This window comes from Chlorocebus sabaeus, chromosome 25, assembly GCF_047675955.1.
Source record: "Chlorocebus sabaeus isolate Y175 chromosome 25, mChlSab1.0.hap1, whole genome shotgun sequence".
Taxonomy (NCBI): domain Eukaryota; kingdom Metazoa; phylum Chordata; class Mammalia; order Primates; family Cercopithecidae; genus Chlorocebus; species Chlorocebus sabaeus.
In genome coordinates, this window is record NC_132928.1 from 881,004 (window position 1) to 903,897 (window position 22,894).

General features: G+C 53.1%; 2 non-coding genes and 5 pseudogenes across 2 annotated transcripts; all 7 read right to left on the bottom strand.

Annotated features, from left to right (window-relative positions):
• Positions 1-980: 980 nt before the first annotated feature.
• Positions 981-1,099, bottom strand: LOC119619897 (5S ribosomal RNA). Its single transcript, XR_005236333.1, has one exon. It is a non-coding gene; the product is annotated as a 5S ribosomal RNA (ribosomal RNA).
• A 2,249-nt stretch (positions 1,100-3,348) lies between these two features.
• On the bottom strand, positions 3,349-3,467 carry LOC119619832 (5S ribosomal RNA; annotated as a pseudogene).
• A 953-nt stretch (positions 3,468-4,420) lies between these two features.
• On the bottom strand, positions 4,421-4,539 carry LOC119619891 (5S ribosomal RNA). Its single transcript, XR_005236328.1, has one exon. It is a non-coding gene; the product is annotated as a 5S ribosomal RNA (ribosomal RNA).
• Positions 4,540-10,118: 5,579 nt separating this feature from the next.
• LOC119619876 (5S ribosomal RNA) lies at positions 10,119-10,237 on the bottom strand (annotated as a pseudogene).
• A 2,241-nt stretch (positions 10,238-12,478) lies between these two features.
• LOC119619821 (5S ribosomal RNA) lies at positions 12,479-12,597 on the bottom strand (annotated as a pseudogene).
• Positions 12,598-14,848: 2,251 nt separating this feature from the next.
• On the bottom strand, positions 14,849-14,967 carry LOC119619908 (5S ribosomal RNA; annotated as a pseudogene).
• A 4,155-nt stretch (positions 14,968-19,122) lies between these two features.
• Positions 19,123-21,175, bottom strand: LOC103229944 (V-type proton ATPase catalytic subunit A pseudogene; annotated as a pseudogene).
• Positions 21,176-22,894: the final 1,719 nt, after the last annotated feature.

Sequence of the window (22,894 nt, forward strand, 5' to 3'; positions counted from 1 at the left end):
GGAAAACAGTATGGCGATTCCTCAAGGATCTAGAACTAGATGTACCATATGACCCAGCCATCCCATTACTGGGTATATACCCAAAGGATTATAAATTATGCTGCTATAAGGACACATGCACACGTATGTTTATTGCAGCACTATTCACAATAGCAAAGACTTGGAATCAACCCAAATGTCCATCAGTGACAGATTGGATTAAGAAAATGTGGCACATATACACCATGGAATACTATGCAGCCATAAAAAAGGATGAGTTTGTGTCCCTTGTAGGGACATGGATGCAGCTGGAAACCATCATTCTTAGCAAACTATCACAAGAACAGAAAACCAAACACCGCATGTTCTCACTCGTAGGTGGGAACTGAACAATGAGATCACTTGGACTCGGGAAGGGGAACATCACACACCGGGGCCTATCATGGGGAGGGGGGAGGGGGGAGGGATTGCATTGGGAGTTATACCTGATGTAAATGACGAGTTGATGGGTGCAGCACACCAACATGGCACAAGTATACATATGTAGCAAACCTGCACGTTGTGCACATGTACCCTACAACTTGAAGTTTAATAATAATAAATAAATTTTAAAAAAAAAAAGAAAAAAAAAAAAGAAAGAAAGAAAGAAAGAAAGAAAGAAAGAAAGAGAGAGAGAAAAGAAAGAAAGAAAGAGAGAAAGAAAGAAAGAGAGAGAAAGAGGAAGGAAGGAAGGAAGGAAAGAAGGAAGGAAGGAAGGAAGGGAGGGAGGGAGAGAAGGAAGGAAGGGAGAGAAAGAAAGAGAGAGAGAGGGAAAGAAAGAAAGACAGAAAGAAAGAGAGAAAGAAAGAAAAGAAAGAAAGAAGGAAAGAAAGAAGAAAGAGAGATTGAAAGGAAGAGAGAGAGAAAGAAAGAAAAGAAAGAGAGAAAGAAAGAAAGAAGAGAGAAAGAGAAGTGAAGAAAGGAAGGTACAAAAGAAAGAAAGTCAAGAAAGAAAGTAAAAAGGCCTAAAGCACCCGGTATTCCCAGACGGTCTCCCATCCAAGTACTAACCAGGCCCAACACTGCTTAGCTTCCGCGATCAGCCGAGATCGGGTGCATTCAGGGTGGTATGGCCATAGACAGCAGCAGAGTCCCATGGCTGTCCCATGAGTGCCACCCAGCCATGCCTGCTGGCTTCCAACCGGCACCACCGGGTTCGTATCTGGACCCTGGAGCCGCTAGCCCGAGGCCTTTCCCTGGCTCCCAAGCTCCAGAGTTTCCACCACGTCGGGCCTGCATGGAACAGGGAGTGCTCCAAGGCATCAGGGCCCAGGGCCCACAATCATGACAACCCGTCCACCCTGTCTCAGAGGTATTCTAGATCCATGGCCACTCAGGAGCTTCTGTGAGGCCCCCTCTTGCCCCACCCACCCAGGGGTGTCAGGGCTGGTCAAGGGCAAACAGCCAGCCATGCCGAGTGGCCTTTTTCTGAGAAGGCCCCTATCATGGATGCTTGTCCCAACCAAGGCCCAGCCTGTGGGCAAGAGGGTGTGGGGGTTTGGGGGATGGCTGATGGCCCTGGTTTGCCCCAGGCTGGCACTGGAGCTGGCAACCGGATTTCCAGAGAGAGGGGCTGAGAGAAACCCAGACACACCACACCACCATCAGGAGCAAATCCACAGGCCCACACACAGCCACATCCGGGTGGTCACATGTGGGAATGTACACACACATGCGTGCAGAGACACACACACACAGACATGTACACATGCACACACACACAAACAGCTTGAAGAAGAGCAAAGAAGAGATGTATGGAGAGACTGAAACCGAGGGAGGGAGAGAAACAGTGATCGAGAGAGACAGGGGAGTCAGACAGGGAAAGAGACAGAGAGGCAGAGAAAGAGAGAGGGACAGAGAAAGAGAGAGAGACAGAGACACAGAGGGAAGGCGACAGAAGTATCACAATGTGCAGGGGCACACCCAGAAGAGGGAGGGGGAAGAAGCTAGAGAGCAAGAGTGATAGAGCCTTTTAGAGGGAACAACCTGCTCTGTAGGCGGGGCCCTTTTGATCAGGCAGGGATAGGGTGGAGGGGGCTTGCACTGGGCCAGAATAGCTTGGCCAGGCCGTCCATTGGAGAGGAGCAATGGAGCGCTGAGACGAGTTTTGTCTTGGATTGATTGCTTGCTTTGGAGGTGGGTTTCATAGGCTCCTTCCTTTGTTGGCACCTCCCTGTGCTCTTGGTGCAGTGTGTGGGCCCCTTGATTTGCAGAGTGCACCCACGCATTTGGCGGGAGCCGTGACACCGGGAGTGTCCACGGTGCCTGAGACCTGGGTCTCTGGCATGTCCTCGGGACTGGAGTTTACAAGAAGTTGATGGCAATAGGAATCTGGGTGGACAGGGATGGTTTTCCTATTGGCTGGCAAAGCAACGTCTTCCCTCGGATAAAGTGGTCCCTGCATTCTGGAGCAGAGGTCTTGGCTGGCGTGTGTGGCACCCACTGCCCCTGCCCGCCCCTTTCCCCACTTTGGAAGATTGCAGAGGCGCCGGATGAGTGGATTGAATTGCCTGGGCCTTCCGGGAGAAGGAAGGCACTGCGAATGGCATGGAACCCGCGACTGCGTCTCTGGGGTCCGGCCCCCTGCCCTCCCAGGCTGGAGAAGGGGCCCTCGTGGGCGATGGCGAGGTGGAAGCAGTGGGATGCTGCTGACCAGTGGTGTTTTGTGATGGACTGCCAGCAGGAGATCCCCGGCTGCAGCAGGGGTGTAGGTGGGTGATAAAGGGGGAGCAGTCAGGGGAGGTTTGGAAGCATGTCGACAGGAGGGGGAAGGGAGGGAGGGGGATGCCACAAAAGCCTACAGTAGGCCAGGTGTGGTGGATCAAGCCTGTAATGCCAGTACTTTGGGATGCCGAGGCGGGTGTATCACAACTTCAGGAGATCTAGACCAGCCTGGCTAATACGGTGAAACCCGGTCTCTACTAAAACTGCAAAACATGAGCCGGGCGTGGTGATGGGCGCCTGTAGTCCCAGTTGCTCGGGAGGCTGAGGCAGGAGAATGGCGTGAACCTGGGAGGCAGAGCTTGCAGTGAGCCAAGATCGGGACACTGCTCTCCAGCCTGGGTGACAGAGCGAGACTCTGTCTGGAAGAGAAAGAAAGAAAGAGAGAAAGAAGAGAAAGGAAGGAAGGAAGGAAGGAAGGAAGGAAGGAAGGAAGGAAGGAAGGAAGGAAGGAAGGAAGGAAGGGAGGGAGGGAGGGAGGGAGGGAGGGAGGGAGGGAGGGAGGGAGGGAGGGAAGGAAGGAAGGAAGGAAGGAAGGAAGGAAGGAAGGAAGGAAGGAAGGAAGGAAGGAAGGAAGGAAGGAAGGGAGGGAGGGAGGGAAAGCAAAAAACTCTACAGCATCCGGTATTCCCAAGCGGTTTCCCATCCAAGTACTAACAAGGCCCAAACCTGCTTAGCTTCAGAGATCCGAGGAGATCGGGCGCATTCAGGGTGGTATGGCCACAGACGCCCACAGAGGCGCCTGGTTGCCCCAAGAGCCCTGCCCAACCATACCCACTGGCTTCCAACCGGCAACGCCAGCCTGGGACCACAGGGTTCGGATCGGGACCCCAGAGCCACTCGCCCACAGCCTTCCCCCAGCTCCCAAGCTCCCTAGCTTTCACCACGTCAGTCCCGCTCAGAACAGGGAGTGCTCCGAGGCGTCAGAGCCCAGGGCCCAGGTTCCTAGGACCCCGACCGGTCCTCCGCGGTGTCGCGGAGGTATTCTTTTGGATCCCTGGCCGCTCAGGAGCTCCTGAGAGGCCCCCTCTTGCCCCACCCACCCAGAGCCCTCAGGGCTGGCCAAGGTTGAACAGCCGGCCCAGTCGTGTGGTCTTTTACTCACAACACCCCCACCACGGTCGCTTGTCCCGACCAAGACCCGGAAGGTGGGCAAGAGGGCGTGGGGTGTTGGCGGTTGGGGGATGTCCCTGCTTTGACCCAGGCTGGCACTAGAGCCAGCAGCCTGATCCCCGGGAGAGGGGCTGAGAGATACCCAGTCACACCCCACCACCACCAGGAGCAAATCCACAGCTCCACACACAGACACACCCAGGCTCTCGTGTGCAGGATCCCACACACACGCGAGCACAGACACATAGACACACACACACACACACGCATACACACACAAATGGCTTGAAGAAGAGAAAGAAAGAAAGAAAGAAAGAAAGAAAGAAAGAAAGAAAGAAAGAAGAAAGAAAGAAAGAAGAAAGAAAGAAAGGAAGGAAGAAAGGAAGAAAGAAAGGAAGAAAGGAAGAAAGGAAGAAAGAAAGAGAGAAAGAAAGAAAGAGAGAAGGGAAGAAAGGAAAGTAGATAAGAGAGAAAGACAGCAAAAGACAAAGAGAAAGACAGCTCGCGGGTTGGAACCCACACACGGGCATGCACACACGCACAGACACACACGCATGCACACACAAAAAGCCTACAGCACCCGGTATTCCCAGGCGGTCTCCCATCCAAGTACTAACCAGGCCCAACCGTGCTTAGCTTCTGAAATCAGACGAGATCTGGCGCGTTCAAGGTGGTATGACCGCAGACGACGGCAGAGGCACCAGACTGCCCCAAGAGCCCGGCCCAGCCATGCCCGACAGCTTCCAGCCAATACTGCCAGCCCAGGGCCGCTGGGCTCGAATCAGGAACCCCGAGCAGCTCGCCCAAGGCCTTCCCCTGGCTCCCAAGCTGCCGAGCTTCCACCACGTCGGGCCCCCTCAGAGCAGGGAATGCTCCAAGGTGTCATGTCCCAGTGCCCACGATCCTGGGACCCTGTCCGGTCCTCCGCCCTGTCTTAGCGGTATTCTTTTGGATCCCTGGCTGCTCAGGAGCTCCTGCGAGGCCCCCTCTTGCCCCACCCACCCAGAGTTGTCAGGGCTGGCCAAGGGCAAACAGCCGGCCCAGCCGCAAGTGGTCTTTTTCTCACAACGCCCCCACCACAGTTGCTTGTCCCGACCAAGACCCAGCCGGTGGGCAAGAGAGCATGGGGGGTGGGGCGTTGGGGGATGGCCCTGCTTTGCCCCGGGCTGGCACTAGAGCCGGCAGGCTGATCCCCGGCGACAGGGGCTGAGAGAACCCCAGACACACCCCACCACACCCAGGAGCAAATCCACAGCCCCACACACAGACACACCCGGGTGCTCACAGGTTGGAACCCACACACGGGCATGCACACACGCACAGACACACACACACACACGCATGCACACACAAAAGGCTTGAAGGAGAGCAAGGAAGAGATGGATGGAGAGATTGAAACTGAGGGAGGGAGAGAGACAGCGATTGAGAGACAGGGGAGGGGGAGAGGAAAAGAGACACACAGAGAGGCAGGGAAAGACAGGGACAGAGAAAGAGACAGAGACAGACAGACAGAAGGAAGGCGACTGAAGTAGCACAAGGTGTAGGGGCAAACCCAGAAGAGAGAAGGGGAGGGATCTAGGGAGCGAGATCAATAGAGCCGTGGAGAGGGAGCACCCTGCTCCGGTAGGCAGGGCCCCTTTTAGAAGGCCGGGATAGGGTGGAGGGGGCTTGGGCTGGGGCAGAATAGGGTGGTCAGGCCTTCCATGCAAGAGGAGAAACGGAGTGCTGAGACGGGTTTTGTCTTGGATTAATCGCTTGCTTTGGAAGTGGGTTTAGTAGGCTCCTTCCTTTGTTGGCACATCCCTGTGCTCTTGGTGTGGTGCAGTGGGCCCCTTGATTTGCAGAGTGGCCCTGCTCGTTTGGCAGGAGCCATGGAACCGGGCGTGCCCACGGGTCCCGAGGCCTGGGTCTCTGCCGTGTCCTCGGGGCTGGAGTTTACATGAAGTTGGTGGCAATTTGAATCCAGGTGTACAGGGACTGTTTTCCTGGTGGCTGGTGAAGTAACGTCCTTCCCCCGAATAAAGCGGCCCCTGCGTTCTGGAGCAGAGGTCTTGGCTGGTGTGTGTGGCACCCGCTGCCCCTACCTGAACCTTCCCCTGGTTTGGAAGGTTGTGGCGGCACCCAATGAGTGTCTTTTTTTTTTTTTTTAATTATTATACTTTAAGTTCTAGGGTACATGTGCATAACGTGCAGGTTTGTTACATATGTATACTCGTGCCATGTTGCTGTGCTGCACCCATCAACTCGTCAGCACCCATCAACTCGTCATTTACATCAGGTATAACTCCCAATGCAATCCCTCCCCCCTCCCCCCTCCCCATGATAGGCCCCGGTGTGTGATGTTCCCCTTCCCGAGTCCAAGTGATCTCATTGTTCAGTTCCCACCTATGAGTGAGAACATGCGGTGTTTGGTTTTCTGTTCTTGTGATAGTTTGCTAAGAATGATGATTTCCAGCTGCATCCATGTCCCTACAAAGGACACAAACTCATCCTTTTTTATGGCTGCATAGTATTCCATAGTGTATATGTGCCACATTTTCTTGAATCGCCTGGGTGTTCCGGGAGCGGGAAGGCACCATGTATGGCAGGGAACCCACGCCTGCGCCTTTGGGGTCCAGCCCCATGCCCTCTCAGGCTGGAGCCAGGCCCCTGGCGGGGTGGAAGCGAGGTGGAAGCAGTAGGATGCTGCTTCCCAGTGGTGCTTTGGTGGTGGACCCCCAGGAGGAGGTCCCCGGTCGTGACGGGAGTGTAGGCGGGTGATAATTGGGGAGCAAAGTCAGGGGAGGTTGGGAAGTATGGCGACAGTAGGGGGAAGGGAGTGAGGGGGGAAGCCAAAATAGCCTACAGCAGGCCGTGACTGGTGGATCACACCTGTAATCCCAGCACTTTGGGAGGCCGATGTGGGTGGATCACGAGGTCAGGAGATCCAGAAAAACCTGGCTAACAGGGTGAAACCCAGTCTCTGCAAAAACTACAAAACATGAGCCTGGCATGGTGGCGGGTGCCTGTAGTTCCAGCTGCTCTGCAGGCCGAGGCAGGAGAATGGTGTGAACCCAGGAGGCGGAGCTTGCAGTGATCCGAGATCACACCACTGCACTCCAGCCTGGGTGACAGAGCGAGACTCCGTCTGGAAGAATAAAAGAGTAAGAAAGAAAGACAGAAAGAAAGAAAGAGAGAGACAGAAAGAAAGAAAAGAAAAGAAAAGAAAGAAAGAAAGAAAGAAAGAAAGAAAGAAAGAAAGAAAGAAAGAAAGAAAGAAAGAAAGAAAGGTAAGAAAGAAAGAAAAAATGAAAGAAAGAAAGAAGAGAGAGAGAGAATGGAAGAAAGGAAGATAGAAAAGAAAGAAAGAAAAGAAAGAAAGCAAAAAAACCTACGGCAGCCGGTATTCCCAGGCGGTGTCCCCTCCAAGTAATAACCAGACCGGACCCTGCTTAGCCTCTGAGAGCAGAGCTTGGGCATGTTCAGGGTGGTATGGCCATAGACCCCAACAGAGGCCATTGGCTGCCCCAAGAGCCCGGCCCTGCCATGTCTGCAGTGTTCCAACCAGCACCGCCAGCCCGGGGACACCGGGTTTGGATTGGGACCCCCCAGCTGCTCGCACGCGACCTTCCCCCAGCTCCCGAGCTGTCCAGCTTCCACTACGTCGGGCCCGCTCAGAACAGGGAGTGCTCCAAGGCATCAGGGCCCAGGGCCCATGATCCTGGGACCTTGTCCAGTCCTCCGCCCTGTCACGGAGGTATTCTTTTGGATCCCTGGCCACTCTGGAGCTCCTGTGAGGCCCTCTCTTGCCACACACACTCAGAGCCAACAGGGAAGGCCAAGGGCGAACAGCTGGCCCAGCCACGCATGGCCTTTTTCTCACAACGTCCCCATCACGGTCGTTTGTTCTGACCAAGAGCTGGCAGAGCGGCAAGAGGGCATGGGGCATTGGAGGTTGGGGGATGGCCCTGCTTTGTCCTGGGCTGACACTAGAGCTGGCAGCCTGATCCCTGGCGAGAGGGGCTGAGAGAAACCCAGACACACCCCACCACCACCTGGAGCAAATCCACAGCCCCACACAGACACACCCAGGCTCTCACGTGCGGGAACTCACACACTTGCAAGCTCAGGCACACAGACACACACACACACAGACACACACACATATACATGCACGCACACACAAACGACTTGAAGGAGAGCAAGGAAGAGATGGATGGAGAGTTTGAAACCGATGGTGGGAGAGAGACATCCAAGGAGAGAGACAGGGGAAGGGGAGAGAGGAAGAGACAGACTGAGATTCAGAGAAAGAGAGAGGGACAGAGAAAGAGAGAGAGACAGAGAGACAGAGGGAAGGCAACAGAAATAGCGGGAGTTGCAGGGGAAACCCAGAAGATAGAGGGGGAGAGAGATAGACAGCCAGAGCAATAGAGACATGGAGAGGGAGTGCCCTGCTCTGGTAGGCAGGGCCCTTTTGAGCAGGCTGGAATAGGGTGGTGGAGGCATGGGCTGGATCAGAACAGGGTGACCAGGCCGTCCATGCAAGAGGAGCAATGGAGCTCTGAGACGGGTTTTGTCTTGGGTTAATTGCTTGTTTAGAGGTGGGTTTCATAGTCTCCTTCCTTTGTTGGCACCTCCCTGTGCTCCTGGTGGTGTGCATTGGGCCCCTAGATTTGCAGAGTGCACCCGTCCATTTGGCAGGAGCCGTGGCACCAAGTGTGCCCACGGTGCCTGAGGCCTGGGCCTCTGGCATGTCCTCGGAACTGGAGTTTGCACAAAGTTGGTGGCAATAGAATCCGGGTGCACAGGGACTGTTTTCCTGGTGACTGGAAAGTAATGTCCTTCCCCTGGATAAAGCGGCCCCTGCATTATGGAGCGGAGGTCTTGGCTGGTGTTTGTGGCACCTGCTGCCCCTGCCCGCTCCTTCCCCCGGTTTGGAAGGTTGCAGCGGCGCCCGATGAGTGCATTGAATCGCCTGCGCGTTCCGGGAGCAGGAAGGCACCGCAAACGTCAGGGAACCCGGCGTCTGGCCCCCTGCCCTGGCAGGGCGGCAGCGAGGCGGAAGTAGTGGGATGCTGCTGCCCGGTGGTGCTTCTGTGGTGGATCCCCAGCAGGAGATCCCTGGCTGCAGTGGGGGTGTAGGTGGGTGATAAAGGGGGAGCAGAGTCAGGGGAGGTTGGGAAGCATGGTGACAGTAGGGGGAAGAGAGGGAGGGGGATGCCACAAAAACCTACAGTAGGCCGGGTGCAGGGGATCAAGCCTGTAATGCCAGGACTTTCAGATGCCAAGGCGGGTGGATCACGAGTTCAGGAGATCTAGGCCAGCCTGACTAATACGGTGAAACCCCGTCTCTACTAAAAATACAAAACATGAGCCGGGCATGGTAATGGGAGCCTGTAGTCCCAGGTGTTCAGGAGGGTGAGGCAGGAGAATGGCCTGAACCAAGGAGGCCAAGCTTTTGATGAGCCAAGATCGCACCACTGCACTCCAGCCTGGGTGACAGAGTGAGACTCTGTCTGGAAGAAAAAGAAAGAAAGACAGAAAGACAGAAAGACAGAAAGACAGAAAGACAGAAAGACAAAGAAAGAAAGAAAGAAAGAAAGAAAGAAAGAAAGAAAGAAAGAAAGAAAGAAAGAAAGAGAGAGAGAAAGAGAGAGGAAGGAAGGAAGGAAGGAGAAAGAAAGAAAAAGAAGGAAGGAAGAAAAAAAGAAAGAGATAGAAAGAAAAGAAAGAAAGATGGAAAGAAAGAAGAAAGAAAAAAAGAAAGAGGGAAAGAAAGAAAAGAAAAAAGAAAGAAGAAAGGAAAGAAAGAAAGAAGAGAAGAAAGAAGAGAGAAAGAAACAAAGAAAGAAATAAAGGGAGAAAGAAAAAGGAAAGAAAGAAGGAAAGAAAGAAGAAAGAAAGAATGACAGAAAGGAAAGAAAGAAAGGACGGAAGGAAGGATGAAAGAAAGAAAGAGATAGAAAAGAAAGATAGATAGAAAGAAGAAAGAAAAAAGAAAGAAAGAAAAAAGAAAGAAAAGAAAAATGAAAGAAGGAAGGAAAGAAAGAAGAAAAGAAAGAAAGAAGGAAAGAAAGAGAAAGAAACAAAGAAAGGAAGGAAGGGAGAAAGAAAGAAAAAGAAAGAAAGAAGAAAGAAGGAAAAAGAGAGAAAGAAAAGAAAGAAAGAAAAAAGAAAGAAAGAAACAAAGAAACAAAGAAACAAAGAAAGAAGAAAAGAAAAGAGAGAGAGACAGAAGGGAAGAAAGGAAGGTAGAAAAGAAAGACAGACAAGAAAGAAAGCAAAAAAGCCTACAGCGCCCGGTATTTCCAGGCCGTCTCCCATCCAAGTACTAAATGGCCCCGACCCTACTAAGCTTCCGAGATCAGACGAGATCGGGCGCGTTCAGCGAGGTATGGCCGTAGATGCCGGCAGAGGCGCCTGGCTGCCCCAAGAGACAGGCCCAGCCATGCCCGCCAGCCTCCAGCTGGCACCGCCAGCCCGGTGCCTCAGGGTTCGGATCAGGACCCTCGAGTCGCTCGCCCGCGGCCGTCCTCTGGCTCCCGAGCTGCCGAGCTTCCACCACGTCAGGTGTGCTCGGAAAGGGGAGGGCTCAGAGGCGTCAGGGCCCAAGGTCCAGGATCCTGGGACGCTGACTGCTACTCCGCCCTGTCGCGGAGGTATTCTTTTGGATTCCTGGCGGCTCAGGAGCTCCTGAGAGGCCCCCTCTTGCCTGACCCACCCAAAGTCGTCAGGGCTGGCCAAGGGCGAACAGCCGGCCCAGCCGCGCGTGGCCTTTTTCTCACATCGCCCTCACCATGCTCACTTGTCCCGACAAAGTCCTGGCCGGTGGGCAAGAGGGCGTAGGGGGTTGGGGGTTGGGGGATGGCCCTGCTTTGCCCCGCGCTGGCACTAGAGCCGGCAGCCTGATCTCCGGGGAGTGTTGCGGAGAGATATCCAGTCACACCCCACCACCACCAGGAGAAAATCCACAGCTCCACACACAAACAAACCTGGGCGCTCCCGCGCGGGATCCCACACGTGTGCGCGCACTCACACAGACACACACATACACACATACACACACACGTGCACGCACACACAAATGGCTTGAAGTTGAGTAAGGAAGAGATGGATGGAGAGATTGAAACCGAGGGAGGGAGAGAGACAGCAAGTGAGAGAGACAGGGTAGGTGGAGAGGGAAGGAGACAGACAGAGAGGCACAGAAAGAGAGAGGGACAGGGAAAGAGAGTGAGACAGAGAGACAGAGGGAAGGCGACAGAAGTAGTGCGAGGTGCAGGGGCAAACACAGAAGAGAGAGGGGGAGGATGCTAGAGAGCAACAGTGATAGAGCCTTGGAGAGGGAGTGCTATGCTTCCTTAGCCAGGGCCCTTTTGAGCAGGCTGGGATGGGGTGGAGGGGGCTTGGGCTGGGCCAGAACAGGGTGGTCAGGCCGTCTATGCGAGAGGACTAACAGAGCGCTGAGACCAGTTTTGTCCTGGATTAATTGATTGCTTTGGAGGTGGGTTTTGTAGGCTTCTTCCTTTGGTGGCACCTCCCTGTTCTCTTGGCACAGTGCAGAGGGCCACTTGATTTGTAGAGTGCCCCCATCTGTTTGGTGGGAACCGTGGCACCGGGCGTGCCCACGGGGCTCAAGGCCTGGGTCTCTGGCGAGTCCTCGGGACTTGAGTTTACAAGAGGTTGGTGGCAATGGGAATCTGGGTGGACAGGAACGGTTTTCCTGATGGCTGGCATAGCGATGTCCTTCCCCCAGATAAAGCAGGCCCTGCCTACTGGAGCAGAGGTGTTGGCTGGCGTGTGTGGCACCCGCTGCCCCTGCCCGCCCCTTCCCCCGGTTTGGAAGATTGCAGCCGCGCCCGATGAGTGGATTGAATCTCCTGGGTGTTCTGGGAGCGGGAAGACACTGCGAATGGCAGGGAACCCGTGCCTGCGCCTTTGGGGTCCGGCCTGCTGCCCTCCCAGGCTGGAGCCGGGCTCCTGGTGGAGCCGCAGCAAGGCAGAAGCGGTGGGGTACTGCAGCCCGGTGGTGCTTTGGTGGCGGAAACCCTGAAGAAGGTCCCAGGCTGTGGCATGTGTGTAGGCGGGTGACAAAGGGGAAGCAGAGTCAGGGGAGTTTGGGAACCATGGCGACAGTAGGGAGAAGGGAGGGAGGGGGGAAGCCACAAAACCCTACAGCAGGCCCAGCGCCATGGATCACGCCTGTATTCCCGGTACTTTGGGAGGCGGAGGCGGGTGGATCACGAGGTCAGGAGATCCAGACCAGCCTGGTTAACACGGTGAAAACCCGTCTCTACTAAAACTACAAAACATGAGCCCGGCGGTGGAGGGCGCCTATAGTCCCAGGTGCTCCGGAGGCAGAGGCAGGAGAATGGCATGAACCACGACTGCACTCCAGCATGGGTGACAGAGCGAGATTCTGTCTGGAAGAGAAAGAGAGAGAGAGAGAGAGGGAGGGAGAGAAAAGAAAAGATAAAATGATAGAAAGGAAGGAAGGAATAAACAAAGAGAAAGAAAGAAAAGAAAGATGGAAAGAAAAAAGGAAAAAACAAAGAAAGAAAAAAAAGAAAGAAAGAAAAAAAGAGGAGAGAGAGAGAGAAGGGAAGAAAGGACGGTGGAAAAGAAAGAAAGGCAGGAGAGAAAGCAAAAAAGCCCACAGCACAAGGTATTCCCAGGCAGTCTCCCATCCAAGTACTAACGAGGCCCGACCCTGATTAGCTGCCGAGATCAGACGAGATCGGGCGCGTTCAGGGTGATATGGCAGTAGACGCTGGCAAAGGCGCCTGGCTGCCCCAAGAGCCGGGCCCTGCCATGCCCACCGGCTTCCAGCTGGCACCGCCAGTCCGGGGCCGCCGGCCTCGGATCGGGACCCCCGAGCCACTCTCCCGCGGTCTTTCCCCGGCTCCGGAGCTCCCAAGCTTCCACCACGTCGGACCCGCTGGGAACAGGGGCTGCTCAAAGGCGTCAGGGCCCAGGGCCCACGATCCCCAACAAGACCTGGCCGGTGGGCAAGACTGTGTGGGGGGTTGGGGGTTGTGGGATGTACCTGCTTGGCCTGGGGCTGGCACTAGAGCCGGCAGCCTGATCCCCGGCGAGAAGGGCTGAGAGAAACCCAGACACACCCCATCACTACCAGGAGCAAATCCACAGCCCCACACAGACACACCCGGGCGCTCGCGTGCGGGAATCCACACACGCGCGCGTGCACACACACACACACACACAAACACACACACACATGCACGCACACACAAACGTCTTGAGGGAGAGCAAGGAAGAGATGGATGGAGAGATTGAAACCGAGGGAGGGAGAGAGACAGCGATCGAGAGAGACAGCGGAGGGGGAGAGGGAAAGAGACAGAGAGGCAGAGAAAGAGAGAGGGACAGTGAAAGAGAGAGAGACAGAGAGACAGAGGGAAGGGGACAGAAGTAGCGGGAGATGCAGGGGCAAACACAGAAGAGAGAGGGGGAGGAAGCTGGAGAGCAAGAGCGATAGAGCCTTGGAGAGGGAGCGCCATGCTCCATTGGCTAGGGCCCTTTTGATCAGGCAGGGATAGGGTGGAGGGGCCTTGGGGTGGTCCAGAACAGGGTGGCCAGGCCGTCCATAGGAGAGGAGCAACGGAGAGCTGAGACGAGTTTTGTCCCGGATTAATTGCTTCCTTTGGAGGTGGGTTTTGGGGGCTCCTTCCTTTGCTGGCACCTTCCTGTGCTCCTGGTGCGGTGCGGTGGTCCCCTTGATTTGCAGAGTGCGCCCGCCCGTTTGGCGGGGGCCGTGGCACCGGGCGTGCCCACGGGGCCCGAGGCTTGGGTCTCTGGCGTGTCCTCTGGACTTCAGTTTACACGAAGTTGGTGGCAATGGGAATCCGGGTGCACAGGGACAGCTTTCCTGGTGGCTGGCGAAACAATGTCCTTCCCCCGGATAAAGCAGCCCCTGTGTTCTGGAGTGGAGGTCTTGGCTGGCGTGTGTGGCACCCGGTGACCCTGCCCGCCCCTTCCCCCGGTTTGGAAGGTTGCGGCGGCGTCTGATGAGTGGATTGAATCGTCTGCCAGTTCCTGGAGCCGGAAGGCTCCAGGAACCCGCGCCTGCGCCTTTGGGGTCCGGCCTCCAGCCCCGCCCCCCGGGATGGAGGCAGGCTCCTGGCTGGACGTCCGTCCGGGAGGCGGAAGCGGTGGGGTGCTGCAGCCCGGTGGTGCTTTGGTGGCGGAAACCCTGAAGGAGGTCTCTGGCTGTGACGGGGGTGAAGGTGGGCGATAAAAGGGGAGCAGAATCAGGGGAGGTTGGGAAGCATGGCGACAGTAGGGGGAAGGGAGGGAAGCGGGAAGCCACAAAACCCTACAGCAGGCCGGGCCGGGCGCGGTGGATCACGCCTGTAATCCCAGCACTTTGGGAGGCCGAGGCGGGTGGATCACGAGGTCAGGAGATCCAGACCAGCCTGGCTAACACAGTGAAACCCCGTCTCTACTAAAACTACAAAACATGAGCCGGGTGTGCTGGCGGGTTCCTGTAATCCCAGCTGCTCGGGAGGCTGAGGCAAGAGAATGGCATGAACCCGGGAGGCGGAACTTGCAGTGAGCCGAGATCGCTCTGCTGCACTCCAGCCTGAGTGACAGAGCGAGAGTGGGTCTGGAAGAAAAAGAAAGAGAAGGAGAGAGAGAAAGAAAGAAAGAAAAGAAGGAAAGAAAGATAGAAAGAGAAAGAAAGGAAGGAATAAACAAAGAGAGAGAGAGAAAGAAAAGAAAGAAGGAAAGAAGAAAGGAAGAGGGAAAGAAAGAGAGAAAGAAAAAGAAAGAAGGAAAGAAAGTAAGAGAGAGAGAGAAAGAAAAGAAAGAAGGAAAGAAAGAAGAAAGAAAAAAGAGGGAAAGAAACAGAGAGAGAGAAAGAAAAGAAAGATGGAAGAAGAAAGAAAGAAAAGAAAGAAAGAAAAGAAAGAAAAGAAAGGAAGGAAGGAAGGAAGGAGAGAGAGAGAGAAGGGAAGAAAGGACGGTGGAAAAGAAAGAAAGGCAAGAAAGAAAGCAAAAAAGCCCACAGCTCCCGGTATTCCCAGGCAGTCTCCCATCCAAGTACTAAACAGGCCCGACTCTGCTTAGCTTCCGAGATCAGATGAGATCGGGGGCGTTCAGGGTGGTATGGCCTTAGACCCAGGCAGAGGTGCCTGGCTGCCACAACAGCCCGGTCCTGCCACGTCCACCGGCTTCCAGCCAGCACCGCCAGCCCGGGGCCGCCGGCCTCGGATCGGGACCCTCGAGCCACTCTCCCGCGGTCATCCCCCAGCTCCGGAGCTCCCAAGTTTCCGCCACGTCGGGCCCGCTCGGAACAGGGAGTGCTCCGAGGCGACAGGGCCCACGATCTTGGGACTCCGTCCAGTCCTCCCCACTGTCACGGAGGTATTCTTTCGGATTCCTGGCCGCTCAGTAGCTCCTGAGAGGCCACCTCTTGCCCTACCCACCCAGAGCCTTCAGGGCTGGCCAAGGGCGAACAGCCGGCCCAGCCACACGTGACCTTTTTCTCACAACGCCCCCACCACGGTAGCTTGTCCCGACCAAGATCCTGCCAGTGGGCAAGAGGGCACGGGGGGTTGGGGGTTGGGGGATGGCCCTGCTTTGCCCCAGGCTGGCAGTAGAGCCTGCAGTCTGATCCCCAGCGAGAGGGGCTGAGGCGCGCGCGCACACACACACACACACACATGCACGCACACACAAACGGCTTGAAGTAGGGCAAGGAAGAGATGGACGGAGAGATTGAAACCGAGGGAGGGAGAGAGACAGCCATCTAGAGAGACAGGGGAGGAGGACAGGGAAAGAGACAGAGAGGCAGAGAAAGAGAGAGGGACAGAGAAAGAGAGAGAGACAGAGAGACAGAGGGAAGGCGACAGAAGTATCTCCACGTGCAGGGGCAAACCCAGAAGAGAGAGGGGGAGGGAGCTAGAAAGCGAGAGCGATAGAGATTTGGAGAGGGAGTGCCCTGCTCTGGTAGGCAGGCCCCTTTTGAGCAGACCGGGATAGGGTGGAGGGGGCTTGGGCTGGGCCAGAATAGGGTGGCCAGGCCGTCCATGCGAGAGGAGCAACGCAGCGCTGATACGGATGTTGTCTTGGATTAATTGCTTGTTTTGGAGGTGGGTATCTTAGGCTCCTTCCTTTGTTGGCACCTCCCTGTGCTCTTGGTGCGGTGCGGTGGGCCCCTTGATTTGCAGAGTAGGCCTGCCCGTTTGGCGGGAGCCGTGGCACGGGGCGTGCCCACAGGGCCCGAGGCCTGGGTCTCTGGCGTGTCCTCGGGACTGGAGTTTACACGAAGATGGTGGCAATGGGAATCTGGGTGCACAGGGAAAGTTTCCCTGGTGGCTGGCGAAGTAATGTCCTTCCCCCGGATAAAGCAGCCCCTGCGTTCTGGAGTGGAGGTCTTGGCTGACCTGTGCGGCACCCGCTGCCCCTGCCCGCCCCTTCCCGCGATTTGGAAGGTTGCGGTGGTGCAGATGAGTGGATTGTATCGCCTGGGCGTTCCGGGAGCGGGAAGGCACTGCAAAAGGCAGGAAACCGGCGCCTACGCCTTTGAGGTCCTGCCCCCTGCCCTCCCGGGCTGGAGCCGGGCTCCTGGCGGGGCGGCGGTGTGGCGGAAGCGCTGGGATGCTGCTGCCGGGTGGTGCTTTGGTGGCGCACCCCCAGAAGGAGGTCCTCGGCTGAGTGTAGGGGGGGCGATAAAGAGGGAGCAGAGTCAGAGGAGGCTGGGAAGCATCTCGACAGTAGGGGGAAGGGAGGGAGGCGGGAAGCCACAAAAGCCTACAGCAGGCCAGGCGCGGTGGATCAAGCCTGTAATCCCAGCACTTTGGGAGACCGAGGCGGGTGGATCATGAGGTCAGGAGATCCAGACCAGCCTGGCTCACGAGGTGAAACCCCACCTCTACTAAAACTACAAAACATGAGCCGGGCGTGCTGGGGTGTGTCTGTAGTCCCAGCTGCTCGGGAGGCTGAGGCAGGAGAATGGCGTGAACCCTGGAAGTGGAGCTTGCAGTGAGCCGAGATCGGGCCACTGCACTCCAGTCTGGGTGACAGAGCGAGACTCTGTCTGGAAGAGAAAGAAAAGAAAGAAAAGAAAAGAAAAAAGAAAAGAAAAGAAAGAAGGAAGGAAGGAAGGAAAGAAAGAATTGAGAGAGAAAGAAGGGAAGAAAGGAAGGTAGAAAAGAGATAAAGACAAGAAAGAAAGCAAAAAAGCCTACAGCACCCGATATTCCCAGGCGGTCTCCCATCCAAGTACTAACCACGCCCGACCCTGCTTAGCTTCGAGATCAGAAGCGATCCGATGCGTTTAGGATGGAATGGCCCGGTGGTCTCCCATCCAAGTACTAACCAGGCCCGAGCCTTCTTAGCTTCGGAGATCAGAGGAGATCGGGTGTATTCAAGGTGGTATGGCCCAGAGGCGCCTGGCTGCCCCAAGAGCCCTGCCCAGCCATTCCCGCCAGCTTCCATCCGGCCCCGCCACCCCGGGAACTGGGGGACTGGGATTGGGACCCCCCAGCCATTCGCCCGCGGTCTTCCCCCAGCTCCCGAGCTTCCACCACGTCGGGCCCGCTCGGAACAGGGAGTGCTCCGAGGCGTCAGGGCCCAGGGCCTACGATTCTGGGACCCCGTCTGGTCCTCCGCCCTGTCACGGAGGTATTCTTTTGGATACCTGGCGGCTCAGGATCTCCTGCGAGGCCCTCTCTTGCCCCACCCACGCAGAGCCATCAGGGCTGGCCAAGGGCGAAAAGCTGACCCAGCCGCACGTGGCCTTTTTCTCACAACGCCCCCACCACTGTCGCTTGTCCCGACCAAGACCCGGCCGGTGGGCAAGAGAGCGTGGGGGGTGGGGCGTTGGGCGATGGCCCTGCTTTGCCCCAGGCTGGCACTAGAGCCGGCAGCCTGATCCCGGCGAGAGGGGCTGAGAGAAAACCAGACACACCCCACCACCACCAGGAGCAAATCCACAGCCCCACACACAGACACACCAGGGCGCTTGCGCCCGCGAACCCAAACGCGCGCGCGCGCGCGCACACACACACAGACACACACACACACACGCACGCACGCACACACGAACGGCTTGAAGGAGAGCAAGGAAGAGATGGATGGAGAGATTGAAACTGAGGGAGGGAGAGAGACAATGAGCGAGAGAGACAGGGGAGGGGGAGAGGGAAAGAGACTGAATGGCAGAGAAAGAGAGAGGGACAGAGAAGGAGAGAGAGAGAGACAGAGGGAAGGCGACAGAAGTAGCGCCACATGATTCTCAGAAGCTTGGGCTTACAAGATGTTTAAGGAAAATAAAGAAGGTGTGATGTGGATCAAGTTTTCAGTGATTGTTTTAAATGTAATTTTAAAAAGAACTTCTAGTAATGAAGTATATAATAGTCCTTGATACTAAATTTTTTCTAGTGAAATAAACTATGCTTTAATAAGACAATGTTGCTCTAAGTTTGACTGCCTGATTCTTTTCTTCTCTTTTTTAGAGGATACTGTTTCATTTATTGTGTGAGCCCCACAAATGTCTATTTTAAAAAGAGTATAGTCCCTGGCCGGGCGTCGTGGCTCTGCCTGTAATCCCAGCACTTTGGGAGGCCGAGGCTGGCCAATCACCTGAGGTCGGGAGTTCGAGACCAGCCTGAACGATATGGTGAAACCCCGTTTCTACTAAAAATACAAAATTAGCTGGGCATGGTGAAGCATGCCTGTATAATCCCAGCTACTCAGGAGGCTGAGGCAGGAGAATCGTTTGAACCTGGGAGGCTGAGGTTGCAGTGAGCCAAGATTGCACCATTGCACCCCAGCCTGGGCAACAAAAGTGAAACTCCATCTCAAAAAAAATAAAATAAAATAAATAAAAGATAAAAATAAAGTCCCCAATAGTTTCTCACAAATATTCCTGATTTATACTGGGGGAAGCGATGCATAATTGGAACATTAATCATTATGTTTTTGAAAATTAAATATTTCCTGCAAAACAATTCCTCTGCAAAATGCTAAGCTGCCAATGAGCTTACCACAATAGATATTGAGTCATTTCACAAAGTACCTGTTCAAAAGTTATAGAAACCTGGCCTTCCATTTCAAATTCACTGCAAAGAGAGTACATGCAGTAGTCCTATTTACAATTTAATAGAGATAAGGAAAGGGCACACCTAGGACAAAGAGGGTCATCACCCTACATACAAGTTTACAGTAGTGCAACCACAATATATATTTACTATATTCAACACTTCAGATAAAGGAAGAGGGAGGCCCTTCACAACACTAAAACTAAGGAATGTTAGTTTTATATAAGACCTACCAAAAAAAACAGGGAAACAAACAACACACATAGGCACTAGTCTCAAAGCTGCACAATGAAGAAGCAAAAGGTTTGAGATGAGAAATTCAGGAAAATATACACATAGGAGCTTGTTGAGGAAAAGGAAATCACAGTTCTAATCTTCAAGGCTTCTAATCCTCAAGGCTATGGAATGCATTCTGCAAATCTTCAAGAAGTTGTGCATAGTCGCTCTTGATCTTTGCCTCACCATCTTTCAGTGGATCCTTGAATTTCATGGAGGAAAGTTTATAGAGGATGTCTCCTATGTGCTCATGAACAATAGACCATGTGATTTTATTGTCACTCTGGGCAGTGGTTTCAACAGCTCTACGAGCCATATATAAAATGCAGTCATGTTGGACAGCATCCCTACTGTCTGGTAGAATGGACAGAACCTGTCATAAGGAGTGTATCCATTTTGTCGTAGGAAATCATCTTTGATAAGTTTTGTTACCTCCAGAGTGATTTTATCTGTTTCTGCCAAAGACGCCTTTCCGACAAGGTGTACAATTTCTGCCAGGTCTTCTTCCTGCAGAATATCCTTAGCTTTGGTCCTCAGTGGGACAAACTCTGTGAAGTGTTTGTCATAGTATTCATCCAAGGCACGCATATACTTGGTGTAGCTGATGAGCCAATTGACAGAGGGGAAATGCTTACGTTGAGCTAGTTTCTTATCTAAGCCCCAGAACACCTGAACGATACCAAGAGTGGCAGATGTAACTGGATCAGAAAAATCACCACCAGGTGGAGAAACTGCTCCTACAATGCTGACACTCCCTTCTCTTTCAGGATTTCCAAGACATTTCACCCTGCCTGCTCATTCATAAAAAGAGGCCAGATGGGCACCAAAATAGGCTAGATATCCACTATCTGCAGGCATTTCAGCTAAACAACCAGAGATTTCTCTAAGGGCCTCAGCCCATCTAGAGGTAGTGTCAGCCATCATACTGACATGATAGCCCATGTCACAGAAGTATTCTGACAGTGTGATTCCAGTATTAATAGAGGTTTTTGTAGCAGCAACAGGCATATTGGAGGTATTGGCTACCAAAGCTGTCCTCTTCCTAATTGACTCTACCTTACTTACCATCAACCTCCATTGTGAGCTCTGGGAAGTCCTGGAGGACTTCAGACATCTCATTTCCTCTTTCACCACATCCTACATAGATTATACATCACTGTTAGAATACTTGGATACAGACTGTGATATCACTGTCTTTCCACAGCCAAAGGCTCCCGGGATAGCAGTAGTTCCTCCCTGGACACACGGAAAAAGGGCATCAAGGACTCTCTGGCCAGTCAACAGAGGATGATTGGCTGGCACCTTCTCAGTGACAGATAGAACTTGACATACAGGCCATACTTGCACCATGGTGAACTTCTCCTTTACACCTTCAAATTCAAGCTCCAAGACAACATCAGAGGTATCATAATTCCCAGGTGGAGCAATATAAGTTACAGTTCCTCTATTTTGTGGGGGTAACATGATTTTGTGTTTGATAAGCGAGTTCTCATTGACAATTCCATAAATGTCTCCACCAGTGATATGACTACCAACCCGTAGGTTTTTGCAAGGTGTAAAGTTCCATTTGATATCTCTGCTAAGAGCAGACACGTTTACTCCTCTGGGGATGTAGATGCTTTGGGTCTGACTGCTGATATCCGACAAAGGTCTTTGAATACCATCAAAAATGGCTCCCATAATGCCAGGACTGAGCTCTACAGAGAGGGGTTTACCAGTGCGAAGTACAGGATCTCCAACAGAAACACCAGAAGTTTCTTAATACACCTGAATAGTAGCCATGTCACCCTCCAATCGAATAATCTCTCCAACCAACTTGCTGTGGCCCACTCTCACCAGCTCATACATGGCTGCACCCACCATGTCACAGGCTGTAACCACAGGTCCTGAGACCCCATGCACATAACCAAATGTGCTTTCTTTATCTTCGAGTATTTGGGGTAGCTTGGAAAAATCCATGTTAGTTTACCTGCTGGGGCACGAGGTGCAGAGACCATAACGATCGAGGACCCAGAGGCTCTGAGGGTCTTGACTCTTTATCCAATTTGCCAGTCTGTACCTCTTAATTGAGGCATTTATCCTGTTTACATTTAAGGTTAATATTGTTATGTGTGAATTTTATCCTGTCACTATGATGCTAGCTGGTTATTTTGCCCATTAGTTGAGGCAGTTTCTTTACAGTGTGGATGGTCTTTACAGTTTAGTATGTTTTTGCAGTTGCTGGTACTGGTTTTTCCTTTTCATATTTGTGCTTCTTTCAGGAGCTCTTGTAAGGCAGGCCTAGTGGTGACAAAATCTCCTAGCATTTGCTGATCTGTAAAGGATTTTATTTCTCCTTCACTTATGAAGCTTGGTTCGGAAGGATATGAAATTGTGAGTTGAAAATTCTTTTCTTTAAGAATGTTGAATATTGATCCCCACTCTCTTCTGCCTTGTAGAGTTTCTGCTGAGAGATCAGGTGTTAGTCTGGTGGGCTTCCCTTTGTGTGTAACCCAACCTTTCTCTCTGACTGCCCTTAACATCTTTTCCTTCATTTCAACCTTGGTGGATCTGACGAGTATATGTCTTGGGGTTGCTCTTCTCAAGGAGTATTTTTGTGCTGTTCTATTTCCTGAATTTGAATGTTGGCCTGACTTGCTGTGTTGGAGTTCTCCTGGGTAATATCCTGAGGAATGTTTTCCAACTTGGTTTCATTCTCCCCGTCACTTTCAGGTACACCAATCTAATGTAGATTTGGTCTTTTCACATAGTCCCATATTTCTTGGAGTCTTAGTTCATTCCTTTCATTCTTTTTTCTCTACTCTTGTCTTCACGCTTTATTTCATTAAGGTGATCTTCAATCTCTGATATCATTTTTTTTCCACTTGATCAATTCAGCTATTGATACTTGTGTATGCTTCACAAAGTTCTCATGCTGTGTGTTTCAGCTCCATCAGGTCATTTATTTTCTTCTCTAAACTGCTTATTCCCATTAGCAATTCCTCTAACATTTTTTCAAGGTTCTTACCTTCTTTGCTTTGGGTTAGAACATGCTCCTTTAGCTCGGAGAAGTTTGTTATTACCCACCTTCTGAGGCCTCCTTCTATCAATTCATCAAACTCATTCTCCATCCAGTTTTGTTCCCTTGCTGGTGAGGAGTTATGATCCTTTGGAGGAGAAGAGGCATTCTGGTTTTTGAAATTTTCAGCCTTTTGCACTGTTTATTCCTCATCTTTATGGATTTATCTACCTGTGGCCTTTCATGTTGGTGACCTTCCGATGGGGTTTCTGTGTGGACATCATTTTGTTGATGTTGATGCTACTCCCTTCTGTTTGTTGGTTTTCCTTCTAACAGTCAGGCCCCACTGCTGCAGGTCTGCTGGAGTTTGATGAAGGTTCACTCCAGACCCTGTTTGCCTGGGTATCACCAGTGGATGCTGTAAAACAGCAAAGATTGCTGCCTGGTCTTTCCTCTGGAAGCTTCATCCCAGAGGGGCACCTGCCAGATGCCAGCTGGAGCTCTCCTGTATCAAGTGTCTCTCAATCCCTGCTTGGAGATTTCTCCAAATTAGGAGGCATGGGAGTCAGGTACCCACTTGAGGAAGCAGTCTGTCCCTTAGCAGAGCTTGAGCGCTGTGCCAGGAGATCTAATGCTCTCTTTAGAGCCAGCAGGCAGGAACTTTTAAGTCTGCTGAAGCTGTGCCCATAGCTGCCCCTTCCCCCAGGTGCTCTGTTTCAAGGGGATGGCA